We start from the raw sequence: 20,334 nt of genomic DNA on the forward strand, positions 1-20,334 counted from the left end.
TCTCTGGCTTTATCTGATAGACGGGCAGGTTTGGCATTTTGGCGATTACAATATAAGGAGTAGGTCTCCACTTATCTTTTAACTTGTGCTTGCCTGTAACACCAAAATTCCTGAGCAACACTCTGTCACCTTCTTCTAAGACTTGATCTTTCACTAACTTGTCATGTGCTCTCTTGTTCCGTTGGTGGACTTTATCAGCAGCGTCTGTAGCTAACTGATAGGCTTTATGGAGGTCTGATCTCAGTGTTGCGACATACCTCTGGTAGTCCCTATCGTTTTTCCCCTCAGGAGATACTCCAAAACAGAGGTCCACTGGTAAACGAGCTTCCCTACCGAACATCAACAGGTAAGGGGAATAATGCGTTGAATCATTACGTGTGCAGTTGTATGCGTGCACTAGCTGACTGATTTTCTGGCTCCACTTCTGCTTCTGTTTCGGATCCAGTGTTCCCAGCATAGACAGGAGTGTACGATTAAACCTCTCAGGTTGTGGATCTCCCTGAGGGTGGTAGGGTGTTGTTCTGGACTTGCGGATTCCCAACATTTGTAAAAGGTCTTTAATCAGTTGACTCTCAAAGTCACGGCCCTGATCGGAATGAATCCGTGCAGGAAGTCCGTAGTGCACAAAATACTTTTCACACAGGATTTTGGCAACTGTTGATGACTTTTGGTCTTTTGCAGGGAAAGCTTGTGCATAACGGGTGAAATGATCAGTCACTACGAGTATGTTGGCAAATCCTTGTGAATCGGGTTCGAGTGACAAGAAATCAATGCACACGAGATCGAGTGGACCCTCGCTTTTGATTTGATTTAAAGGAGCAGCTCTCTGTGGTGGAGTCTTGCGTGTGATACATCTGCCACAATTCTTGACATACTGTTCAATTTCTGCACCCATCTTGGGCCAGTAGTATCTATCTCGAATAAGCTCTGTTGTCTTTTCAACTCCCAAGTGTCCACCCTCATCATGAAGAGACTTGAGAATCATGGGAATGTACACCCTAGGTAGAACAAGCTGGTGTACTCCTGTACCATATGGTCGCTGTATTACTCTGATAAGTACTTTTTCCTCAATCTGTAACTTAGGCGCTTCCCTCCTTAACAGCATGCTCTCCTGACTCTCGCCCTTTACACCCGCAGGTAAGCGTCCTTCTCTGACTGCTTGCTTGATGGGGAAGATAATTGAGTCATTGTCTTGGGCTTTGGCAAGGTCTTCTTTGCTGATTTGCTCCAGGCATCCGACATCCAAACGTGTTGGATAAGCATAACATTCAGGAATGCCATCAGGGGAAGCACCTAAATGCTCTGCACAATTTGAGATCTGCTTCTGGGACGTTCTACAGCGAACAGGCTTACATAGGGCTTTGACACTCTCTGGTGGAATATCTTGCCATTCACCCAGCTCTTTAGAGAACATGTTACGTGACAGGGAGTCTGCATCGATATTGCTGCTTCCAGGTCTGTACTGGATCGTGAAGTTATATGTGGCAAGAGCAGCAAGCCAACGATGTCCAGCGGCATTTAACTTGGCCGTGGTTAGAATGTACGTGAGTGGGTTGTTATCCGTCCTCACGGTGAAACTTGCTCCGTACAGATAATCGTGAAACTTGTCCACCACTGCCCATTTCAATGCCAGATACTCAAGTTGGTGGACTGGGTAGTTCTTTTCCGCAGTGTTGAGTTTTCTGCTTGCAAAAGCCACTGGTCTCAACCCCTCCGGGTGCTGTTGGTTTAGCACGGCTCCCAGACCTTGCAGGCTAGCATCTGTGTGCAAAACATAGGGCTTACTTGAATCAGCAAATGCTAACACCGGTGCATGTGTGAGACAGTGGATGATGTTCTTGAAAGCGTCAGTGCACGACCGGTCCCACCGGTCACCAAAAGGTTCCCCCACCTTGTAATAGGACTTCGCTGCTTCTTTTGCAGCCTTTCTGCCTTTCTTTCCTTTCTGGGTCGGGGGGTATCCCTTGGTTAATTCAGTGAGAGGTTTGACGACAATGGAATAGTTCCTTATGAAGCGACGATAATATCCACAAAATCCTAGAAAAGACTGTAGGGACTGTAGATCAGTGGGTTCCTTCCAATGTGCTACTGCCTCTACTTTGGAGGGATCTGTCGCGATTCCTTGCTCTGACACAATGTGCCCCACATATGTCACTTTTGGTTGGCAGAACTGACATTTGTTGATTGACAATTTCAGTCCAACCTCTTCCAGTCGATCAAGAACCTTGAGGAGGCGTTCTTCGTGCTCCTCCAAAGTTTTTCCGAACACAATTATGTCGTCTAGATAGACGATGACTTCCAAAAGATGCATATCTCCAACGGTCTTTTCCATTAGCCTTTGAAAAGTCGCCGGAGCCCCGGTGATTCCCTGCGGCATTCTCTCAAACTGGAAAAATCCAAGTGGACAAATGAACCCAGTTTTCTCTTTGTCCTCGTCAGCCATCGGAATCTGGTAATACCCACTGCGCAGGTCCAATACTGAAAACCACTTGCTCCCGGTGAGGCAGTCCAATGCCTCGTTAATGCGAGGTACTGCATACTGATCAGCAATGGTTCTGCGGTTCAAAGTTCTGTAGTCCACACACATGCGCAGTTGTCCAGATTTCTTTCTGGCAATGACAATCGGTGACGCATAGGGACTTCTGGACTCTTTAATAATCCCTGCAGCTAACAACCCCTGAAGGTGGCGACGCAGGTCATCAAAATCAGCAGGTGCGATACGTCGGGATCGCTCTCTGAATGCTTTGTTGTCGGTAAGACGTATGTGGTGTTCCACTTCTTTTGCAAGTCCAACATCCCATTCCTCAATAGAGAATACATTAGCTCTTTCTGACAACTTCTGTAACAGTCTGTCTTTCCACTCTTTTGGAACGGTAGAATCTCCAAAATCAAAAAGCTCTGGATCTATCTTTGTACTAGACATTTTTCCAGAACTCTGGACCACAATTGCTGTGTCAGCAACTTGCAGTTGGGCAATCACAGTGCCAGCTGGAATGGCAGTGTCCTTGATTGACTCATTACGTAGCATGACAAGGAATTTGCTCTTATCCAGGGCAGATGAGAATAAAACAGTGGGCTGAACCAGCACACTTGTGGGGAGAGCTAGGGTAGGAGAGCGCTGGGTTATGAGAATACTCTTTCCAATTGCTCGCCTCTCTATGACATTGCAGACGGCTATGTGCTCACTGGCACCTGTAATAATAAGAGGACCAGGACCTGACCATCGTACATCAGCAACAACGTCATCGCCAGGGTCAGCTGGGGCTCGAGCAGGCTGCGTAGGCAACTGGTGATCAGAAGTGCCCACTCTCAGTGAATGGATGGGTTCCTTCCCAGCTGCTTCTTTAAGATGAGTGAATGGGCGAATCTTGCTAACATTTGTGCCGATGAGAACAGGGATGTTGTCTGTACAGCGAGGGTCAGGACAGACCAGGGCAAGGACAGGAACAGCTTTTGAATAACCAGATAACTTGTCTGGTAGCTCCAAATCCACTTGAATGTAACCTCGGTATGGATAGCTGTCCTCAGAGTCACTCAGACCCCAAATGGCTAATCCACTCACAGGCTGCAATGGTACGTGAGCCAGGTGCCTTGCATACCAGCTGTCAAAAATGAGGGTCACCTGTGAACCACTGTCGAGGAGAGCAGTACAGGTTTTCCCATCCACTTTAACAAGAACAGTAGATGGTGGTCCTATCAGTCCTGCTGGTATATTGTTAGCTTGAACTTTCACTGCGCTTCTTTTTGAATGGACATTTTGTGGGTTTGTGTCTCTCTGAGAGCTCCGAGCTGTGTGCTGTGCACGAATAAGCTTCTGGATTACCTTTTGTGGGTTCTCGGGAGCTGTGCACTTTGGGGCAATATGCCCATCTTCACCACATCGGTAGCAAAACATGTCACCTCTTTGTGGGGTTGGTTTCTGCTGAGTGTGGCCAGACATAGGTTCTTTGGGGGCTGACTTTTCGGACACGTTAACAGGCTTAACTGCCATAACTGTGATCTGTCTTCTCAGTTCTTCCACGTCCCTCTTTAAAGCCATGACATCTTGATTTTCTGAAGGTTCACTGTCAACGCTAAAGGTTGGTCTTGGTTCTGGTACAGTGGTAAACTGGGCTGATGACAGTTTTGTGAGCTCTTTAACTTGTGACTTAAGCTCTTTCATTTGGGCCCTGAGGTCACTAATTTCAGTCTCCTCATTTGGCACAATAGCCTTTACATGAACTGACCTCCTTGCTGGATTCAGTTTTTGTCTGGAGATTTCGTACTCTTCTTCACTACGTATCTCATTCAGCAACAGTAAGAATGTAGGGGGACTCTGCCTCCGCTCTCTGAGTCTGAGGTTAAACACCATCATGTCCGATCCGGTGGCTCCTTTAATAAGTTGATCTAGGCGTGATTGCTTAGCTAAGGCAGATGGTAGACCTCCTTTCTGCACAACCTTGTTCAAAACGCTCTCCATTCTTCTCAGAAATTCTGACAGGGTTTCTCCTGAGCGTTGGCTCAATTGTCTGAATGCAAAGTAGAGTTCTTCTCCTGTTTCTGGTTTTTCCAAATGTATTCTCAATTACCTCGATGTACTCCAAAGGAGTGGCATCTGGATTGCTAAATCGAACAGCTTGGATTATTTCCAAGGCAGGTCCCTTTAAACTCTCGAGGATCCTCATTCGCTTCTCTCTGACTGAGCCATCCCATTCCTCAACCATGAAACGAGCCTGTTCTATCCAGTTGTCAAGCTGTTCTTCTCCACCTGGTACGGGAATGATGCCAGAAAATGTTCGCAGTCTTCTAAAGTGATTACTGTCGCTGGGGGGCTTTGCCGTTTTATCCATCAGCTCTCCAATTGCTCGAATGATGGCTTCAGGTGAACATGCTTGGAGGGGAATAGTCGCACCCTCTGCAGGGTTCTCATTCTGTTCTCCCGGGGCAGACGTCTGAGGTCCAGGGCACTCCTGCCCAAGGATCCTCCAGGCTCTTGCACCTCCCTCGGGCAATACATCCAAAGGAATAGCCTTGGTGTCCACTTTTTCACGACACTCACATAATACAGTTAGAGTTTGATATTGAGCGTCATATATCCTTCCCCTCACTTTTACACGGCCAAGGGCTTTGATGGATTGCAAGGTGCTTTCTATTAAATCTATTTCTGTATCTTCTGGAACATCTTTAACAAGAATGGCGTGTTCAGGGTCAATCCCCTCTCCTTTGCACCAGTGGAGAAGCTGTGCCATCTTCTGTATAGGGACCAAGTTGCTGCAGTTTATCTTAAATTGTTATTGTCTCTCTGTTGTTGTTTTTTTGTTTTTTTAAATACTTGAAATTGGGATTATTATTATTACTTTCTACTTTTAGCAGTGTCTGGTTTTAGAATCAGTTTTATCACAACTAATTAATAGTTGAATCTCAGTAGTGCCTCCATTTATGTAGCGCCCCACCCCTGACTGTATTAACCAGAGTACAAAAGATGGGACGTTCTGAGTTCTTAACGTCCTAAGTTAAAGTTTTACCTTTACTCAATATCCAAATGTGTAATGACATTCACTCACTACAACCTGTACATAATTATTTCCAGACACTGCATGTATATTTTAACATCCTTTACTTGAATTGTTAGAATTTAATTTAATTTGTGTACCCAACACTGACAATAAAGGGTTAAATAACAAATGAAAAACAATGAAAAAACAGAAATAGGCATCAACAATTCTTAATACTAATAAATTGGACTTGTAATACACTTAAAATAATGAACCTTTTAGGCCTGTATTACTAAAAATGTATTGACTTTGAAACAAAAATAAACCTACAGTATAGTATGTTTTTAAAACCCAAAACTCTCAAATGAAATAGTTTAGAACTAAAACCTTCCCTAATTCTAATTAATCCTACTCTAACCTGCTAACCTCCTACTAACTCTGTAGACACCTCAAAACTCAAAGAACACAAATACCCTTAAAATTTGTGGGCCCACACACTCACACACACACACACACAAAATAACAAATGTTGCAGGCCTGTTTGATGATACTTGAGCAGCAGTAAACCTCTTCACTAGGAGAGCAATACAGTCACTTACAGCAGCTGATGGGTTGGCAAAGATGTCAGGATGAGGCTAGGGTATGGTGTGGCAGTCCATGAATGTCTCTTCAGTGGGAGAGCAACACAGTCAATTACAGGAGAGAAGCTGAAGAGATGACACTGATGATGGATCCACAACTAGCAGAACCACTTCTTCATCAGACAACCCAGAGCTCACAGTCCAGAATTCCAACACACCCCAGCAAGGATGACAGTCTTTGAGTCCAGTAGCTGCTAGCCAGTAAACAGGCTAATGATGAATGCTAGTCCTTGACTCCAGTTAGCCACTTAGCAAACAGGGCCAAATGTAGTGCTGAATAATAGCTTTCCTCTCTGTCTTGCTATTAATCACTGAACACCTGAATATGACTCCTGTCAATACTCTTGACTAGCAAAGATGCTTTTTAACAAAAACGATTATTTTTAACACATAAATTGCACTGAATAAACGTTTTTCTCTTCCAATCCAATCTCACTCACTTCCTCCTTTTTTCTCCCCTCTCTCTCACTCCTCCCCTCTCTCCACCAGCTCTCCTTGTCCATCAACCTGGATGTCCCGCCCCATAACCAATGACAATCATTCAAACCAGAGTGAACATTTTAACATGACAAACAAGTGTAAAGTAACACCCTCTGAAGGAATATTTACTTAGCCTTTTAATATGAATTAAATCAACCTTTTAAAGTTTTGCTTTAGGCTTAGATTATGAACTACTAAATGATAAACGTTTTTTAATATAAATGAATTAGACACGTTTAATGTTTTACTTTAGCAGATATTGGACTATTAAATGATTTCCATTTGACTGCTTACTTTAAGCAAATAAACAGGACTTTAGACCTAGGGTTTTCCCATCAGGGCTACACCAGTTTAGTAAAATTATTACAAAACATACATTAACCACCAGCCCTATTTAAACTTTGTCTATTTTCAAAGATTTTTTAAATGAATTTTAGACATAATATAACTTGTGAGTATTTTTACTTTTGGTGCTATAAGTATATGTTGATGCCATTACTTTTGTACTTTTACTCAAGTACATTTTGATTACCTGACTTCATTGCAGTATTGATACTTTTACTTAAGTAAAACATTGTTTGTACTTTTTCCACCACTGTCTGTACTTTACTTGAGTCAAGTCAAGTCAAGTCAAATGTTATTTAGCCCCATTTATCACAACACCTGTCCCAAAGGGCTGTACATAAAAAACAAGCAATAATAATAAAACAAAGTACTGCAATGCATATACATAAACATGTGTACAAATAATGCATCAAAAATTTTTTTTTGGCAATTTAAGGAAAAAGAAAACAAAAGCAATGAGCTGGACTGTAATGTAGTGCTCGGTTCAGACAAGGTGATGTCAAAAGGCTGATGCAAAAAGTTGTGTTTTTAGTTTATTCTTGAATATCGTTGCTGTCGGCCAGAAACCTTTAGGCCTATCTCCATATTTAAACTGTTTGTGTTTTTTCATAAATGAATGCCCTACTTGATCACACTACAGTCACACAAAAGTATCAAAGGTTGCAGATCTGCAAGCTCGATCTGTAGCTAGATCTGCTACTTTGCTATTTTTTTATTTGAATCCTGAAAAGTAACAGTTTTGTTTCCACCCGACAGAGACGATATGTTGACTGAGCTAGACTGTGGGATGTGGATAGGGAGACGAGGGACTTGATAGGAGAAAGCTCTGCCACCTGTCGTTGTTTTTGAGTATTTGTATTTTTTGGATATGACTTTCTCTCCACTAGACTCCTGCATGCTCAAATATTAACTACTACGAAAACTGCTCTGTATATTTAATTTTTTTAATGTAATTACTTTATTAACAGTTTGCAAAATAGTACAGTGGCACGATTATACAATGATGCTATAAATCATAATGCCTATAAATGAAGTCAAAAGTACAGTATCTGTCTTTGAAGTGTCATGTAGTAGCATATCCAGAAATACAAATATTCAAATTCTGAACCCGATAAGCGAGAAGGAATACACTAGATGTCTCTCTCTCTCTCTCTCTCTCTCTCTCTCTCTCTCTCTCTCTCTCTCTCTCTCTCTCTCTCTCTCTCTCTTCTCTCTCTCTCTCTCTCTCTCTCTCTCTCTCTGCCCCCCCTCCCATGCAGAGTAGCATGAAGGAGTACAGAGGCATATTGTTCTCCTCAGTCTCTTCAAAGGTGAACCTGGCCTCCCTAAGTCATTTTTCCCTTACTAGAAATGTAGTGGAGTCAAAAGTACAATATCTGTCTTTGAAATGTAGTGGAGTGAAAGCCTATCCACAAATGAAAGCCTATCCACAAATACAAATATTAAAGTATAATACATATACTCAAATTCTGAACCTGATAAGAGAGAAGGAAAACACCCCCCCCTCTCTCTCTCTGCCCCCCCCCCCCCCCAGAGTAGCATGAAGGAGCAGCCCTACAAAGGCGTATTGTTCTCCTCAGCGCTCATGCTATCAGTCAGTTGTAGCCGTGCCCCTCTCTTCAAAGGTGAACCTGCCTCCCTCTCTACACCATGTTGACTCTGCTTTTACTGGCCTTGTTTCATGTTTTTATGAAGAGGAGTTTACGGGGAGGGCAGAGACGAAGGGTTACAGGCTTTTAGCCCTGTGCAATTATTTGCAGGGGTGAGGAGGGGGGGGGGGGGGCCCACGAGGTGTGTGTGTGTGTGTGTGTGTGTGTGTGTGTGTGTGTGTGTGTGTGTGTGTGTGTGTGTGTGTGTGTGTGTGTGTGTGTGTGTGTGTGTGTGCGCGCGCGCGTGTGCGTGTGCGTGTGCGTGTGTGTGTGTGTGTGTGTGTGTGTGTGTGCGTGGGTGGGGGGGTGGGGACAAGGCGTCCTTTCAAGTCGCTCATCAAAGGAAGGGGGAGCATTTGACACTTGTTTTTGAGAAGAGCTGAAAGTCAACGCTTAGCTGTTTGAATAACTTAAGGATTCCGTGTAACGAAAACCTACATTCTTGTGCTTCCTACAGAGCGGTGGTTTTCAAAGCTTTTTCATGTCACGGACCTCCAATATGTATTTGGCCCATCTGGAAATATTTTTCACCAGGTCACGATTTGTATAGTATGGAGACGGGCGGACGGACGGACGGACGAACGGACGAAATGGATGGAGAGATGGTCCCATTTCACAGTACCTTTCACATGTTGATTGCTGCTGTGAGAGTGAGATACTCTACTGTACAAACAGTGGTGGTAACCAAGTACATTTACTCAAGCACTGTACAACTTTACTTAAGTATTTACATTTTAAGTACTTTATACATCTACTCAGGGGCGGATTAACCCTTCGTGGTGCCCGGTGCTTGGACCCAGTTTGGTGTGCCCCCCGGGAGCGTTTTGTCAACGGGGGTGGGGGGGGGCGGAGCAGCGCGGTGCCCCTCGGGAGTGTTTTGTCAACAGGGGGGGGGGGGGGGGGGGGCTTGCGCAGAGCCCTGCTTCTAAATTGCGCCGTCTTCCGCCGTTTATTATTTTTTTCACGCCGTTTGGTGCCCCCCCCAAGGTTGGTGCCCTGTGCTTCAGCACCTCAAGCCCGTTGGATAAGCCACCACTGCATCTACTCCACTCCATTTCAGAGTCAAATTTACTTTTTACTCCACTATTAGACAGCTTTAGTTACTAGTTGCTTTACTGATTACTTTAGAATAGATTATTAGTACAAAACATGCATTAACCACCTAAACCCTATTTTATGCTTCAGCTATAGAGCACCGAAGTCCTGACGTCACTCGTTCATCCCCAGGTTTGCGGAAGTAATTTCTCTATGGAGAATAACATTGGGTCATCTTAGAATCGTCTCATATAAGAATTGTGGTCCAAAAATAAACACCGCGTGTCGGCGTTATTGTCAGGGAGGAGGTTCTGTATCGTTTATGATAGTCAGTCACTTATATTTGATACAGTCTGTTTCTGGCGAAAATGTAACTAATTCGGCGGAAGTAACAATAGCGTTTTCTCACCGTCAGTTGATGCTTCATATCCATAAGAGTCAACCCGCCGGGGTCATGTGTTTATTTTTGGAACACAGTTCTTATTTGACGCGATATTCAATACGTCTATGGGATTCAGAACGGGGGTGGAAAACTGCAAACCAGGTAGACAAACAAAGGATGTGTAAATGACGTCAGACTTCGGCGGTCTATTGTTAAAGAGCCGATCTACACAACACATTTCTGTGTGTGGAACGCACCTAGTTAAGGTCCTGTTAATAATAATAGGTCACATGATGCTGCCCACCAGGAAGTTAATAGAAAAAGTGCAGGAGAGGAAAGTCTCTCTCTGTGTGTGTGTGTGTGTGTGTGTGTGTGTGTGTGTGTGTGTGTGTGTGTGTGTGTGTGTGTGTGTGTGTGTGTGTGTGTGTGTGTGTGTGTGTGTGTGCGTGTTATGTGTTATGTGTTATGTGTGCATATTGTCAACCTTTATAAAGTATTGTTTTTCCTGTTTTTGCGTGTGTTGTCAGTGTGTGTGCATGCAGCCTACGTGTGTGCGTGTGTGTTTATGTGTGTGTATATGCATAAATATGTGTGATAGTGGTAGTGGTGTGTGTGTGTGCATGTGCATGTGCGTGCCTGCGTATGTGCGTGCGTGCGTGCGTGCGTGCGTGCGTGCGTGCGTGCGTGCGTGCGTGCGTGCGTGCGTGCGTGCGTGCGTGCGTGCGTGCGAGCGTGCGTGCGTGCGTGCGTGTGCATGCGTGCAAGCTGTATTCCAGTAAACAGTGTCTGAACTGATGTGCAGTGAGATGGAACAGTAGGAACAACAAGAGCTCACTGTCAAGGATAATCTCTCTCTCTCTCTCTCTCTCTCTCTCTCTCTCCCTCCCCCCCTCTCTCTCCCCCTCTCTCTCCCCCTCTCCCTCCCTCTCTCCCTCTCTCTCTCTTGGATGTGTCTTTTCACTCAATTATTTAGAGCATTGCAACAGTGACAAACATCTTGGATGGCAGAAGGATGGAGGGCTGAGACAGCGGCTGAGACACTGACGCTGGTGATCTCTCCCTCTCATTGTGGTGGAGGTTCTCCTACCAACCTTTAAGAATATCCTTGCTGTCGAACCTCCTATCTCCATATTGTAACTTTTTGTGTTGAACTTTTTTTCGTGAATTAACGCCCTACTTGATCGTATTACAGCGTCACACTAAGCATCAAAAGTAGCAGATCCGCAAGCTCGCAACACGTCTCGAGCTTGTAGATCTGCTACTTTTGATGCTTTAGAATTTGAATCCTGAAAAGTAACAATTTTGGACATATGAGGTGTGACAGAGACAATATGTCTTCCATAATGACTTAGATATGACTTTAAATCAACATCACGTTTATTTCAAGCTTTTGCCTCGATTATAATGAATGAAAAAATATTTATTTTCGAATACCGGTAGTCGGTCTACATAACAAGCTCACAACGCAAAGTGTTGTGAGCTTGTAGATCGGCTATTTTAAAAAATGTTGTACCACACAAAAAAGTAGAGAGTGCGGGTTCCTTCCTAGGGAGACAAAATTCCAATGCAAAAACTATTGAGGAGGGAGACCACTGTATAATGCAAGAGAATAGTTGTAATGCCTTCAAATTATACAAAATGTATTTTTATTTTTTTCAACCTTTGTTCAGGCAAAAAAAATAAGAGCTTTTTGAAGGCATTACAACTATTTTGCATTGTACAGTGGTCCCTCCTCAATAGTTTTTTGTACTACTTTTATACGCCACCAATGTGCATCAAAGTATAATACGTGCAGCGTAAAGTGGTTAATCATAGACTAATAGCCTACATTCTGTCGATTATGAAAGATCTATTTGCTTTTTTTGTCAATCTGTTGATATATAAGACATAAATAAACATACAAAATAGGGCTTAAATATTTTTTTTTAAATGGGGGGTGAAACATTTAATAGAATAAAATGAAATAAATGAAAAAAGTTAGTGAAAAACACGGCCCCTCATGTATTTGAAGGACGATATCAGTCACCAGAACGAAGGACGGATGTTTTCAATGAATTCAACATGGTTAAAATGTTGTTTGAAGTTTGAATGGAAAAGGGTCTGATTTAAATGAATATCTAAATACTGAATCAAGCAGCTTAAAATCTTGTCTGGGATCCTCACAAAAGCCTGAGACGTTAAAATGACCCCAAACATGTTTGAGAGAGAGAGAGCGACATAGGCTATTATCCCTTTAAGTGGTTAACATCTCCCTTACATCCACTCGTCTCTGGCGGTTGTACAGACTCATACTCTGGCTTTGATTTATTGTTTTTATGTGAATTGTTTTCCTTTGTATCTTTATTAATAAAGGATTCTACACAATCCGTCGGCAAGGACAGACAAGGACAGAGTTTTGTTCAGCGCACAAACATGTCTGGAAAATATTTTGATGGGGGAAAAAAATCCTATTGTCTGAAAAGAAAGAAAGCATAATCTAGCATAAGCATGATCTACAAGCTTGTGGATCTGCTACTTTTGATTTCATTCATTTTTTTTATTCATTTTTTTTCTATTTATGAAATTGTTTGGTCCGCTGCCCCAAAATCAGTCCCGACCCATCAGTACAGATGAATGTGCTACATCTGCCATTGTCCATTAAAGTGATATAACACTGACTAAATAAAATAAAACATGGACTAAAATACAAAGCTGTGCCAACAGCACATTGAGCTGAGGAAATGAAATGTTTCATGGAGGACTGGGACCGGATGTAGCAGCCTAAATGTATAGTACAAGGCAGGAAGAGAGGATATGGTGTGTGTGGGTGGGTGCGTGCGTGCGTGCGTGTACGTGTGCGCGTGCATGCGTTTGTGTGCGTGTACGTGCGTACATGTGTGCGTGCGTGTGTGCGTGCGTGCGTGCGTGTGTGCGCACAAGCTCACGTGTGTGTGTGTGTGTGTGTGTGTGTGTGTGTGTGTGTGTGTGTGTGGCAGTGTAAGGGGCGGGGAAGACAGAATGAGATGAGCAGTGATAGCATCCAGGCTAATGTGTGTTTGACCTCCTGAGTAGCTGGAGCTCACAGATAAGCTAAACACCGTATTGTCTCCAGTTCCTCCACACAACACCGCCTATTATTGGCTCATGTATCTGCTCCATGTAAGCAGAGGATTTAACACAGCGCTGGAAGAACTACTCGGATTACAGAAGTAAAAGTAGTGATGCCACAATAAAAGAAACAAAAAATTGTACTTGTTAAAACAAAAAGGTATTGGCATAAAAAAATTACCCATTATAACAAAAGTATCGGCATCAAATTTACTGATATCAAAGTAAAAATACAAACCCTTTTAAAAAAAAATTCAAAAACTAAAACGCTCACAAAGCGTCAAGCATTGTGAGCTTGTAGATGGGCTATTTTTGAATGGCCAAGTATAAAATAGGGCTTAAGAGTGTAGATTAAGTTACTCTAACTAAACTAAAGCTGACAAATAATTATAGTGGAGTAGAAAAAAGAGATGTATGGTACTTGAGTAGAAGTATCAACATTTTGAATACAAAAACATTTATGGATATGGAAATGGATACTCAAGCTAAGCAAATGAATGAAAATTGTACTTAAGTGCAGTACTTGAGTAAATGTACTTAGTTACTTTACACCACTGGATTCAAGACAGAAGACCGCTTCTCTCTGCCACCCACGTACACCTTGACCCTTGGAGGTCGTGACCCCTGACCTCTGACCCTGAAAAGTAAACAACTCTGCCTGTCGGAAACAACTTCCACAATACCCTCATTCATCAGCGAGAAACATTTGGCATGATGAGCTTGTAGATCAGCTAGTTTCACTATTTGCCGGACGATGAATTACAGGGCTTGAAGGCGGCCGTGTAAGTGATTTATATGTGTTTGCTAAAATAAGTGTTAAATAGCTCTATATTCCAACTAAAAGAAAAAAATTATACAGAAGAGCAAAAACTACAAATAGTGCAAATGCTGTAAGGTGGTCAAAGACCTTTATTGTCTATGTGACACAATGATAGATGATATGATATGATATGATGTCTTTGGCCAGGTGCTCCTGAACAACATAAAACCATCCTTCCATGAAACACTGGAAGTGTAAACAGCATCAAATGATGCTCCCAGGATCCCCCAAGGCAATCATGTTATCAAAGACGGTCTGTCCTTCTACACACACGCACGCATGCACGTAGGCATGCACGTACACACGCACGCACACACAAACACAGACATGCACGTAAAAAATGTTTAAGAAAATTATAATAAAAAGGAAGGGTTTTAGACATACACGTTTTCCACCCGACAGCAACGATATATAAAAGTACCTATTTATATTTTAAAATAGTGAAAATAGCCAATCTACAAGCTCACAACGCGTCGCGAAGGGACACGCTGTGAGCTTACAGAACTAGCTATAGCTATTTTCACTTCTTTTGTGCGACACCCTTGTGTGATGAAAAGTAGGGCATTCATTTATGAAAAATTAAACATAAAAAGTTGAAACATGGAGATAAAAGGTTTCTGCCTTACGGCGATGATGTGCCGATATATGGATATATTTAAGAATATTTAGAAGCAGGCCCATTGCAATCACCTCAAAGTGTAACTATATTTCTATCAAAGTGTAACCATATTTCTATAGTTATAGTTATAGTTATAGTTATAGTTATAGTTATAGTTATAGTTACAGTTATAGTTAAAGTGCTCAGTGTGAATAGCCCTTTTAATGAAATAAAATAGTTGGAAAGGTTAAAAGAAACAGCATATTTACTGTTTGGTAAACGCTGTGTGCTAGTCGGTCATCAGTGATGTGCAGACACTGAAGACAGTCAAGAAAGACTGATAGGTTCTTGATCGTTATCTTAAACCCCCTTGCTGTTTGATCACACACAGATAAAGAAGACACGTGACACACGAGATCTCTTTTACTCGTACGAGGATTGTAAACGACCATGTATCTCACTGGACACGATCCCAACTTACAATGGCGCATCCTCCCCTCTACCAAGCACTTTATTATCACAAGACAGGAGAAAGGAGGAGACAGTGGAGTGGAATTCTACTAGCTGATAAGGACTGTCAGACATATTACACATTGGATTAATACATTGCAGGAATTCCATTAAATGAATACAAATCAAAGAAAGAACTTATATACACACATTATAATATATATCTCTGTACACAGATATTATAAACTGGTCCTAACATTCCCTCCTGTTGTTCATTTAATTAATACTTCTGAACATCACATTTCAAAATGAACATCATAACAGGATTTTTATTAATCAACCCAACAACTCAAACATTTGCCTCTTCGCTTCCAGTGGCCTTGGGACTAACTTTCTATGTCACTCTCAAATAGGGCTTGAAAGGAATAACTAATGGTCTTGCTTTGCGTCACTAACATTCTTGGAATTAATGTCATCTGAAATAAAAAAAACACCACATGTCCTTTTTATCAGAAACGCAGACCCCTCCACTCGCAGCAGTCAAAAGGTCAAGAGTCCATCTATTCTGGACGGCCATTAACGACGCTGACTCAAACTCACGTTTTTGGGCCTCTTCAATTATCATTGTAGCATTGAGGAACAGGCTACGTCTATAGTTAATTGTCTCTACACGTAACATAAGCTTTCCCACTCCAAGATGGGGAAAGAGAGACAAACCAACCTTATTGGCACGGGATTACCAGTGAGATTGTATTTTTCTTACAACCTCCAATTCTTAGTTGATCTAAACAAACACGGGGGAGTCAGCATTAATGTCTGTTGACAATTGTGTTCGTTGATCTGACCCTTCTTCACAGAGCCAGCGTGGACATAACAAAGGTTAGGCTTCCGAGTGACATACAGGCTTAACAGTGCTATTTAGGGCGTATTTCAACTGATGGTACGGTTTACACGGCAAATAGCTGCTGTTAGTTCAAAGTCATTTTCTCCCAAGGCTCACCAGCGATATTGGATTTCGAGGCATGTCACTTCTCATGACCAGTTGTGTGAAGCAGATATATTTATATGTGTGCAAACATAAACATTCACATTTTAGTCTTATCGATTTGATTAGCGTAAAAATATACCCAGCATTTAGATTTCGACGGTGAGAAACATTTTCGTCAACACTCCTCGATTTACGAGTAACTTTAATAATACAAATATATAATACACTCATAGAAATTAAAAAACTCACAAAAATACCAGGGGTGCAATTCTAAGTGTAATAGGAATGGGGATGGGGAATTTCTAATGGGAGTCTTCTCCAGGTTTGGGTCTGACCGTAGCGCTATCAGCTCGGCCCCACCCGCTGCTGGCTTTAGCACTCCTATTACTTAAATGTCTGATAATGTTCGAACCAATTTACAGTGGCCTTTTGTGGATCCAAATAACACGTTTCACAGCAATTGTGTTGGTGACCAGGACTCGGAACGGACCCTCTCAGCGCAGAGTTGGTCCTGGTCCTTTCGCTTGATGATCTTTATCACGGCATGCAGATCACCAGTGCTTCAGTCCCTGTAGGGAGAGAGAAAAGACTAGACAGATAATTTGCACTTTGGACTTTATTCGCTTTTAAATACAGTAAACATCCAGTTTCCAGTGTATTTTCTTGATGTACAACCTGTGCCCTGAATGTTCTCCATGGTGGGAGTCTAACTTCTTTACCATTAACAATTTCAAAAGGGGTTGGGCCCTGAGTCGTATGGACTATTTGTCATGTATGGCTCCACTAATGTGATGCATTATGGCTATGGCCGTTTTGACACATCTGTACTTCAATCTAGTTTTACAGTATCATCACTTTTCAAGAAGTGGAAATAATAGTCTTACATAATGGCCTTTCGTTACCTTTTCATTGTCTAAAAAACATGTACAAAACTGTTTAGCATAATTTTGAAAATTATAAGTGTGAAAATGCTGCTTAATTATATATTATATGTGTACCATCCCTCCTGTTTGAGATATGACCTATGGTCATGACTCAACTTCAGATCCTAAGTGTGAAATGGTCTGTGTCACTGGTGGCAGACATAACAAATAAAAACTCCCAATGTGAAGCGAGACTAGGTTCCTTTGCTATCTTATCTACATAAGCGCTTCCCAGGCGTAAAAGTGCCTCTGCTAGTCTACTGTGCAGCAAAAAAAATAAACAAAGTAGAAAATGCATCTTGGCAACGAACTTTAGTGAGATGAGGTTCAGTACATATCAAAAATTTACACAGGTTCCAGGTCTTAATGGGTTAGTTAAGAGACATTTGGAGTAAAAACCTAGAGGCCTTAACATCTTTCAGTTTGGACAAAGGGATTAGTATGGTCAGGCTGAGTGAGTGGCCTAGGAAGCTAGATGCTTTATTGCCCGTGACCTTCAAGTGCTTTAAGAGCTTACTTGTGGTTTTCCACACATACCTCACGTGTGTGGGAGATTCTCCCAAAATAAATCAACACAAGAGATTACGTGAGACAACTGATAAACGTGGCCTCAAAATTTGCTATTTCCCTTGAGAAAATGGCTGGACTATTAACAAACTCTTGCTGATACTTAAATGAGTAGAAATACTTAAACAATGAGTACAGATACTTTAAAGTTCCCAAACTGAGTAAAAATACTTTAAATGAGTAGTTTGCCTCTGGCTTTCTCCTTTTTCTCTCTTTCTTGGCTTGACTTCACTGACACACACACGCACACGCGCACACACACACACACACGCATGCACGCACGCACACACACACACACAGAGGCAGGCTCACTCGAGCGCACACACACACTCCAGTAATCAGTCTCTGTCTCTCTGTCTCTCTCTCTCTCACGCACACATGTGAACACACACACACATGCAGACAGTCAGACAGACACACTCACTCCTCTCACACACACAGTACCTGACACTCTCCAACGTAAGTGACGTCATTCCACATGCTTCAAACACACACAGTCTTTTCGGTACATGAAACTACACACATGCACGTATACAAGCACACACGCACGTCATAACCCATTTGTTCACACTACTGTTGCTACCCTTCACACTACATATAGTACATATGTATTACACCCAAACACCACATTCACTTACAATTCATGTACACTAACACCTGAACACACATGCACACTCTCTCTCTTCCTCCTTTCATGCAGAAAAATAACTTCTAGGTGGACTGTACTGCCATGTACTGTGATTCTCATGTTGTTACTAAAAAAATAAAATACATTCATCCACACACATACATACACTCTTACTCTCATTTAAACATCACTCCTTCCATGTCGTTGTGCACCACGACATGGAATTTTGAAATGTTTAAATGATTACTGCATCTATGTGGGGCAATTCATACAGATCACGAAAAAATGCACAATCCACTCTCTCATTTACACATCTTTTAGACAAAACAAAACATGTTCTTCTTACTACAAAACTCTCTCTCTCTCGCTGTCGCTCTAATGCGCACAGCCTCCTACCTTCTTCTCTTTCTCTCTTCTCTAATCATCCCAGCCATACATATTGCATGACTCGCAAAGAGCCAGTCCGAAGAGAAGATGGCCCTTACGACCACATATACAACATGAGTTGGGGGCCCTTGGTTGGCCTTTCTCTTTCCTCGTATCATCGACTACAATCACTTGTTTCCCAGGATCTTCTTTTTCCTTCTCCATATTAGCAGTCAATTACTATTATGTGGGTGAACTTAAATATGTGTGGTTATTATAATGTTCTGTTCAATGTGTAGAAATTATTTTATTCACTGTAAAGATCTTGTTCTTATCCTAACTAAGTGTACAGTATTTCAAACTTTATCTAGGCACTGCTGTATACTGGCCAAAAACTGTATCACACCCAAATATTCACCAGTTCACCACGTGTTGGACTAGCCCAGGGGATCAGCTAACTTATCACATTCAAACCACACACCGTACACCCCTGAGAGTCTTATGGGGGTTATACAAGATATATAGACTAAACATAGACAAAAGGATCATGCCCTGGAAGGTCCACCACGTGTCGACTTGCCCCAGAGGATAAATCACTGAACCCTCTGGAGGGAGTTTTCAGACTCTTTATCTTATTAACTACCGTGACTCTCTCTTGAACTCACACAAAACTCGTTTCTCAGTATACAATTGCAGCTAATAAAATGCAGTGGCCCCCGCCACTACAACACAACTATAACTGTAGTTGCTTATCTATGCACAACTACAACACACTTGTCAATATTACACCTAAGTAATAACAACAATATGTCCACACAAGGACCACACTTACATGTTTCTTATAGGCGTGTGATCACGTTCAGATTTCGGCAGTCGTTCGTCGAAGAGAAGATTTCGGACTGGTGAACACCGGCCTGGTGTGACTTTACACCCCAGGGCTTGCAGGACCCTCTCAGATCTCTGGCTATCGATAGACTTGCGATGCGTCCTCTTCTCCTCTTCCAAAAACGACGTAGAAATCCGACACGAAGGACCAGTGAAATGATAGGTTCTTGATCGTTATCTTAAACCCCCTTGCTGTTTGATCACACACAGATAAAGAAGACACGTGACACACGAGATCTCTTTTACTCGTACGAGGATTGTAAACGACCATGTATCTCACTGGACACGATCCCAACTTACAATGGCGCATCCTCCCCTCTACCAAGCACTTTATTATCACAAGACAGGAGAAAGGAGGAGACAGTGGAGTGGAATTCTACTAGCTGATAAGGACTGTCAGACATATTACACATTGGATTAATACATTGCAGGAATTCCATTAAATGAATACAAATCAAAGAAAGAACTTATATACACACATTATAATATATATCTCTGTACACAGATATTATAAACTGGTCCTAACAAAGACACTCGCTGGTTCGTGTGTAAAACCAAATGAGGGCTGCGGAGGGAGGGAGGGAGGGGACTATTTTTGGCACGGTAATTAAACCAAACGTTTCCTGGTTGTGCGTAGCGGGGGCACTTCCCGTGTCAGCCGTGTCCCATCGCCTCCCATCCCTCACCTGCTCCGCGGAGCTGTCCCACAGGACCCCTTCCTCTGCACTGCCCTGGAGACCTCCTCTCATTGTGAGTCTAATTTTAGAGGCGGAGGAGGAGCGGCCCGAGCCTCAGCTGGTAGAATAATATTTAGACAAGACGGAGGTTGCTGCCGCTGCTTCACAAAATACCATACAGCCTCCTTTGTCTCCTGGGAGCTGCTCCCAGTGTTGCCAGATTTTGCGAGAGAAACTTAAGCAAACCGGGTCTATGAAAACAAGCCCAAAAGAAGTGACTGCATGGCTGCATGAACACGCACACAGACACACACACACACACACACACACACACACACA

This window comes from Gymnoscopelus braueri (assembly GCF_963280865.1).
Source record: "Gymnoscopelus braueri genome assembly, chromosome: 18".
In the NCBI taxonomy this organism is placed as follows: domain Eukaryota; kingdom Metazoa; phylum Chordata; class Actinopteri; order Myctophiformes; family Myctophidae; genus Gymnoscopelus; species Gymnoscopelus braueri.